This window comes from Sapajus apella, unplaced genomic scaffold, assembly GCF_009761245.1.
Source record: "Sapajus apella isolate SASKATOON/1434 unplaced genomic scaffold, GSC_monkey_1.0 scaffold1265, whole genome shotgun sequence".
Taxonomy (NCBI): Eukaryota; Metazoa; Chordata; class Mammalia; order Primates; family Cebidae; genus Sapajus; species Sapajus apella.
The window spans coordinates 1-8,746 of NW_022438191.1; the positions used below are offsets into that span (position 1 = coordinate 1).

The window sequence follows — 8,746 nt, forward strand, 5'->3', positions numbered from 1 at the left end:
TTTCATGTCCTAACATATCACAGAAGAGCAAATCTGTGGTTTCTTAGACAGCATTGCAGCCAAATAGCTTAAAAGGCAATGCATTAAATTATTGTTTTAATGCATAGATTTCAGGAGCCCAGCTAGCTGAGATTTTTAATCATATTGTCTGCTTAGGTTTTATTTTTCTTAAAAAAAAAAATAAGATGATTAGCATCCAAATGCTTCAGTCATGAAATCGTACCACTGGGTACAAAAGGAAAATGAATGTTAAATATGTCTGTAAATTGTTACCCATGATGCAAATATAATGTTCTCATTAGTACTGTGAACCCCCAAAATTTGAGACAGGCCTCAGTTAATTGAGAAAGTTTGTTTTGCCAAAGTTCAGGACACATGCCATGACGCAGCCTCAGGAAATCCTGATGATGTGTATCCAAGGTGGTCGGGGCACATCTTGGTTTTTTACATTTTAGGGAGACAGGAGACATCAATTAATATATGTAAGAAGTACATTGGTTCAGTCTAGAAAGGTGGGACAACTTGCAGTCAAGGGAGGAAGACTGGAAGGTGGGAGGGGGCTTCCTTCCAGATAGGTGAGAGACAAACAGTGGCATTCTTTTGAGTTTCCGATTTGCCTTTCCAAAGGAGACAGTCAGATATGCATTTATCTCAGTGAGCAGAGAGAACTTTGAATAGAATGGGAGGCAGGTTTTCACTAAGCAATTTCCAGCTTGAGTTTTCCTTTTAGCTTAGTTATTTTGGGGCCCAAGATATTTTTTCTTTTCACAGTACTTACCAGAAAAATGAGACAATGTATCATTTTACAAGATGGTGATGAGAGAGTATAAAAAGCAGATCTGATGCAAGGGAAGATTTTTGAGGAACAATTTTTTCTTAATTTTTGGGGGCCTTTCACTGGCCAGGAAAAAACTGGAGTCATCAATACTCAAGAACCCTTTCCTAAGCTTTTGGGTCCCAGAGGCACTCCCTCCCTGTGTCCTGGGTCTGTCCCTTTTCCCTCTGCTTTACATCTGACCTGGGATGTCTTTCCCAAAGGCAGTTGCCCTCCACTGTCATTTATGTGGCGAAATAGTCAAGGGTCAGGGAAAGGCTGGAAGAGAATTGGTGCAGGGGGAAGCCACTCCGGGAGTGGAAAGGGGCAGAGACTTCTGCCATGTACTCTTATTTATAAGAGCTTGAAGAGAAAATGACCTATATTTAAAGTTGTCATACAAAAAGTATTCTCTCTCTACAGAGTTACGATTTCTTCAGTATAAAAGTAAGCAATTTGTTAAGGAGAGTGTCTCATTTTTAGGTTAACAAAATTGAGGAAGTATGAAAGTATTTGTGAATGGGGTAGAAAGAAATAATAAAATCTATTATGCTGGTAATATTTAGCAGAAAAGTTTTTGGGAGAAAAGATAACTTTACAGTAGTAGTGTCTTAGTTTGAGTCACGTAAAAATGTACTTTTACATAGTGCTTATGAGTGGCAATATCTAGGGGTTCTCTGGAGAAAGGCTTCCCCCTTTATCTGGTATCGAGTTGCTTCTTTTATGAGGCCTGGCTGGTAATGCTGTTGTCATGTTGTTATACCAGAGTGAGAATAGAAAGTTAACACCAAGACAAAAGTATGCCAAATTGCAGGGTCTTTATTGCCAGCGGCCACGGAGGAGGACTCACGTCTCTTCAACCTGTGGCCCCAAAAGGAGGGTGTCAAGACCTTTTATACCCATAAACCACCTCCTGGGCAGGGATGGGGGCGAGGGGCTTCGGACGTTCCCAGGGCCAGTGGACTTTGGACATTCTGTAAACCACCTCCTGGGCGGGGCGAGGTTGAGGGTGAGGGGCTTCGGATATTCCGATTGTTACTTAAGTGGTTCACAGAAGTTAAGTGTTAGTCTACACATTGTCAGGGTAGGGTGGAAATTACAGACCTTAGTTACTTATTACAAGTTGCAGGGGCCCACATGGCATGGGTTTGGACTGCTTGCTTGTCACATCAGGGTTACAGAGAGCAGTTTCAACAGAAAGCTGAGGTATAGTTGAGGTATGCAGTTTTATGGGGCATTTGCCATGTCACAATGTTACTTACTCTGTAAAGCCTATTCTTAATGTTTTTGTCACAGAAATGTTATGGAAAGGAGGCTCGAAATATTGGTTAACCTGTTAGTCAAAAAAAACCAAAAAACTGACACCTAAAATTTGTAAAGGCATGAGATATCATTATCATTCTCGCCACAAACCATCTCAGACCCTGTCTGGGCCTTCAGTGAGAGAGTGCCTAGTCTACAAAAGATTTAAATGAGCACTCTAGATAGAGACACTGACAATAAGTTTGAAATATTCCCACACCTTTCATAAGTAAGTAGATAACTATAACTTGTCAGATACTTCAAAAATGGGTACTAGTTTCTGAAAAGAAATCAAAGTTGCGAAATCAGAGTTGCAGTTATATGGCTACATTCTTTTCCTAGTTTCTAATTCTAGACACGAATGAGTCAATGAAACTAAGATTGAAAACTAGCTCTAACCTGTTTTTATTCTTGTTTTCACGTAAATTTTCTGAAATCTTTGTGTCCATGTGAATAAAGAAATGTTAACCATAATAGTGTAATATTTTTAATCTTTTGCCAGTGGAATATATTCACATGCCGTCACAACAATACTGCTTTCTTCAAGTGTGTATTAAAGATTCTGTGCTGAATTAATAGTAAAGGACATACGTTAAAATTATTTTATGCAAGTGGAGAATGGAGAGTTCATTTTAAGGAACTATTCATTAAAGTGAAAAACTGATTAGACTTATAAAGGGCAGAGTTTTGATAAGAATGGGAAAGTAATACACTCATTGCAAAATATGAGTTGAACTGTTTAACCTCTGTACTAATAAGGGAAAACCTCACACGTTTGAAATGACATTGTGCAACAGACCAATATTAATTGTGCTTTTATGAGATTAAACAGCATAACACAGATATGTTCTCCTTTATCTAAACTTAAAATACGAATTTATGTGATTTTTTTTTAAGCAATCTTCAAGTTAGGTCTAGTCTCTGAAAGTATTATTTAAAGGCCACGTTTTTGTAATTGATACTCTTTCCATAATAAGGTCTCGTCTGAAACATTGTAAATAATATTTGACTTATTTCAGATGCAGCAGCAGTTGGAAAATGATATACCTTTAGGAGCAGCAGGTATGTTAGTAAAAAAAAAAATTTCTTTTTTTCTGAGACAGAGTCTCACCCTATCGCCCAGGCTGGAGTGCAATGGCATGATCTCAGTTTACTGTAAACTCTGCTGCCCAGATTCAAGCAATTCTCTTGCCTCAGCCTCCCAAGTAGCTGGGATAATAGGCGCCTGCCACTATGCCCGGCCAGGTTTTGTATTTTTAGTAGAGACGAGGTTTCGCCATCTTGGCCAGGCTGGTCTCGAACTCCTGATTTTGTGATCCACTGGCCTTGGCCTCCCAAAGTGCTGGGATTACAGACATGAGCCACTGTGGCTGGCCATTACCAAAATTTATAAATTTAATTTAGATTAAGTAATGTATGTGTGAAATAAACTGCAAATGACATCCCTTTTCATTCTTTGGATAATAGGTCCTACATTAAATATTCTTTCTTACACACATCTAATGAAAGATGTGAAAACTTGAACATGTATAATGAAGAGCATGTATAATTATCACCTTCGATAGCTTGAAAAAAAGCTTGAGAAGTGAGGCTCTACACTTTACTTTTGCCATCCCTATGGGACTGTCAGCCAGCACCCAGAAACTGTCTTCAGAAAACAAAGGCATCATCAAGTTCTCAGGGTTATTGTAGTGATTTTTTTCTTTTCTTTTTTCTTTGTTTTTTTTTAATTTTACTTTAAGTTCTGGGGTACATGTGCAGATCTTGCAGGATTGTTACATAGGTATACACATGCCATGGTGGTTTGCTGCCTCCATCCCACCCATCACCTAATTAGGTATTTCTCCTAATGTTATCCCTCCCCAATCTCCCCACCCACCGCTATACCTCCCTGAGTCCCCCGTTCCACAACAGGCCCTGGTGTGTGATCTTCACCTCCCTGTGTCCATGTGTTCTCACTGTTCAAATCCCACTTATGAGTGGACATTCAGTGTTTGGTTTTCTGTTCTTATGTCAGTTTGCTGATAATGATGGTTTCGAGATTCATCTGTGTCCCTGCGAATGACATGAACTCATCCTGTCTTTATGGCTGCATAGTATTCCATGGTGTATATGTGCCACGTTTTCTTTATCCAGTCTATCATCAATGGGCATTTGGGTTGGTTCCAAGTCTTTGCTATTGTAAACAGTGTCACAATGAACACACATGTGCAGGTATCTTTATAATAGAATGATTTATAATCCTTTGTGTATATATCCATAAATGGGATTGCTGGGTCAAATGGAATTTCTATTTCTAGATCTTGAGGAATCGCCACATTGTCTTCCACAATGGTTGAACTAATTTACACTCCCACCAACAGTGTAAAAGTGTTCCTATTTCTCCACATCCTCTCCAGCATCTGACCCAGATTTTTTAATGATAGCCATTCTAACTGGCATGAGATGGTATCTCAATGTGGTTTTGATTTTCATTTCTCTAAAGACCAGTGATGATGAGCATTTTTTCATGTGTTTTTTGGCCACATAAATGTCTTCTTTTGAAAAGTGTCTGTTCATATCTTTTGCCCACTTTTTGATGGGTTGGTATTTTTTGTTGTATATCTGTTTTAGTTCTTTGTAGATTCTGGATATTAACCCTTTGTCAGATGGGTAGCTTGCTGAAATTTTTTCCCATTTTGTTGATTGCTGGTTCACTCTAATGATTGTTTCTTTTGCTGTGCAGAAGCTCTTAAGTTTAATTAGATCTCATTTGTCAGTTTTGGCTTTTGTTGCCATTGCTTTTCTTGTTTTAGTCATGAAGTCCTTGCTTATGCCTATGTCCTGAATGACATTGCCTAGGTTTTCTTCTAGGGTCTTTATAGTGTTAGTTCTTATGTTTAACTCTTTAATCCATCTGGAGTTAATTTTTGTATAAGGTGTAGGGAAGGGGTCCAGTTTCAGCCTTTCTGCACATCGCTAGCCAGTTTTCCCAACACCACTTATTAAATAAGGAATCCTTTCCCCATTGCTTTTGTCCGGTTTGTCAAAGATCAGATGGTTGTAGATGTATGGTATGACTTCTGAGGCCACTGTTCTGACCCATTGGTCTATATCTTTGTTTTGGTACCAGTATCATGCTGTTGGTTTCTGTAGCCTTGTAGTATAGTTTGAAGTCAGGTAGTGTGATGCCTCCAGCTTTGTTCTTTTTGCTTAGGATTGTCTTGGCTATGCAGGCTCTTTTCTGGTTCCATATGAAGTTTAAGGTGGTTTTTTCCAGTTCTGTGAAGAAGGTCATTGGTAGCTTGTTGTGGATAGTGTTGAATCTGTAAATTATTTTGGTCAGTATGGCCATTTTCATGATATTGATTCTTCCTAACCATGAGCATGGAATGTTTTTCCATCTGTTTATGTCCTCTCTCATTTCCTTGAGCAGTGGTTTGTAGTTCTCCTTGAAGAGATCCTTCACGTCCTTTGTCATTTGTATTCCTAGGTATTTTATTCTCGTAGCAATTGTGAATGGGAGTTTGCTTGTGATTTTGCTCTCTGTTTGTCTGTTATTGGTGTATAGAAATGCTTGTGATTTTTGCACATTGATTTTTTTTATCCGGAGACTTTACTGAAGTTGCTTATCATCTTAAGGAGATTTTGGGCTGAGACAGTGGGGTCTTCTAAATATACAATCATGTTGTCTGCAAATAGAGATAATTTGACTTCCACTTTTCCTAATTGAATACCCTTTATTTCTTTTTCTCGTCTAAATGCTCTGGCTAGAACTTCCGATACTATGTTGAATAGAAATGGTGAGAGAGGGCACCCTTGTGTAGTGCCAGTTTTCAAAGGGAATGCTTCCAGTTTTTGCCCATTTAGTATAATATTGATTATGGGTTTGTCATAAATAGCTTTTATTATTTTGAGATACGTTCCATCGATACCTAGTTTATTAAGAGTTTTTAGCGTAAAGAGCTGTTGAATTTTATCAAAGGCCTTGTCTGCGTCTATTGAGATAATCATGTGTTTTTTGTATTTGGTTCTGTTTACATGATTCATTACATTTATAGATTTGTATATATTGAACCAGCCTTGCATCTGCAGGATGAAGCCTAGTTGATCATGATGGATAAGCTTTTTGATGTGCTGTTGCATTCAACTTGCCAGTATTTTATTGAAGATTTTTGCGTCAATGTTCATTATGGATATTGGCCTGAAATTCTTTTTTAGTTGTGTCTCTGCCAGGTTTTGGTATGATGATGTTGGTCTCATAAAATGAGTTAGGGAGCATTCCCTCTTTTTGTATTGTTTGGAATAGTTTCAACAGGAATGGTACCAGTTCCTCTTTGTACTTGTGGTACAATTTGGCTGTGAACCCATCTGGACCTGGGCTTTTTTGGTTGGTAGGCTATTAATTGCTGCCTCAGCGTCAGACCTTGTTATTGGTCTATTCAGGGATTCAACTTCTTCCTGGTTTAGTCTTGGGAAGGTGTAAGTGTCTAGAAAGTTATCGAAATCTTCTGGATTTACTGATTATGTGCATAGAGGTGTTTGTAGTAATCTCTGATGGTAGTTTGTATTTCTGTGGAATCAATGGTGATATCCCTTTATCATTTTAATTGCATCTATTCGATTCTCCTCTCTTCTTTTTTTATTAGTTTGAATGGCAGTCTATCTATATTGTTGATCTTTTCAAAAAAAACCAGCTGCTGGATTTCCTGATTTTTTGAAGGGCTTTTTTGTGTCGCTATCTCCTTCTGTTCTTCTCTTAGTTATTTCTTGTCTTCTGCTAGCTTTTGAGTTCGATCTTGCTCCTCTAGCTCTTTGACTTTTGACAATAGGGCATAGATTTTAGATATTTCCCCACTTCTCTTTTGTTGTGCATCTCACAGATGCATTCATTCATGCCATGAAGTAAACGGTTGAAGTGTACAGTGATGTTCCACGCTCCCCGTCTAACGCAGCTTGCTCAAATTTACAGGCAGACTGACGTTTTCTTTCACATGTACTCCAAGTAAAGCTGGTTGGTGAGGACCATGAGCAGCAGCTGAAGCTTTTGCAGCCTTACTTCTTTTATCAGCGGCCGGGATTTTATAAATGATGAAGCCCATGAGCCCCCTTCCTACCCAGATCTCCTGGTAAACTTGGGTATAGTGGGCTTCATGGGGAGCCACATATTTTTAATAATTCTTTGAAGCATCTTGGAACAGGACAGACGGCTCAGGGAGCACCACAAACCCACAGGCAACTCAGAAAGGCATTTATTCATTTATTTATTTTGTAGACGGAGTTTTGCTCTTGTTGCCAGGCTGGAGTACAATCTTGGCTCGCCGCAACCTCTGCCTCCGGGGTTCAAGCGATTCTCCTGCCTCAGCCTCCCAAGTAGCTGGGATTATAGGAATGCACCAGCACCCTGGCTAATTTTGTATGTTTAGTAGAGATGGTGTTTCTCTATGTTGGTCAGGCTGGTCTCGAGCTCCTGACCTCAGGGGATCCGCTGGCCTCGGCCTCCCAAAGTGCTGGGATTACAGGCATGAACCACCGTGCCCAGCCGATGGCAGTGATTTTTAAGACCCAAACACTCCAGTCACATCTAGTAACCTCAGGCAGTTATAGTTTGTAAGCAGTTGCTTGAGAGGTTAACACTTTAAATCCCCAGTCATTTACAGTGTCATTGGTTTCCTTCTGCTGTCAGGAAAAGTTCCAAATTCCTTGTCATGGAATATAAACACCCATGTTCATTTGGTTCTTGTCAAGTTCCTCAGGCATATCTCTCACCACTTACTGTGTTCTGCCCTTTGTTCTAGCATCCAGTGAAACTGGACTGCACAGAAGTCCACGGTGCTCTTCCTTCACCTCCAGCTCTTTGCGCTTGCTTCTTGGCTGTGCCAATCTGTTTTTCATGTCTTCAGGCATCCACTAACCATGCCTCCACCAAAAAGCCTACAGTATCGAGTCAAAACTGGGATAGGTGTCCCTCCTATGTTCTAATAGTGCCCTGTTTTATACGTGTCAGGGTGTCTATGACTTGGCATGGAAACTGCCTATTTGTCTACTTTTTCAGGGTATAGCATACGATTGCTGAGGGGCGGACTGTATATCTTGATCTTGTAACTCCAGGGCTTGTCGTAGTCTAGTACCTTAGCACATGGTTGTTGAATAAATGAGTGAAGAATGAGAAAACCAGAAGCTGTGATACTCAACCGCAATGATCATTAATTCAGTGTGCAACTATCGGCAAATTATTATCCAATAATAACTTAGCATTGTAGTCGTATGTCTTTTTTATTCTTATTAACACTGAAAAAGTTCTCAACTCTTTTTTACTGACTTAACACTTGGTTACCTATGAAATATATAGAATGTAATTCTTTGGCCACGAATGTTGGCTCACGCCTGTAGTCACAGCACTTTGGGAGGCTGAGGCGTGCAGATCACTGGTGCCCAGAAGTTTGAGAGCAACCTGGGCAACATGACACAACCCTGAGCCTACATAAAATACAAAAACTTGCAAGGTGCAGTGGCTGATGCCTGTAGTTCCAAGTACTTTGGGTTGAGGTGGGAAAATTGCTTAAGCCTGGGAGGAAGAGACTGCAGTGACCTGTGATCACACCAGGGCACTCCAGCACAGGTGAAAGAGCAAGACCCTGTCTTGAAATA

The 8,746-nt window shown here is 39.8% G+C and overlaps 1 pseudogene; it reads right to left on the reverse strand.

The window, feature by feature from the left end:
* Positions 1–6,963: 6,963 nt before the first annotated feature.
* Positions 6,964–7,286, reverse strand: LOC116546721 (annotated as a pseudogene).
* Between the last annotated feature and the right edge of the window lie 1,460 nt (positions 7,287–8,746).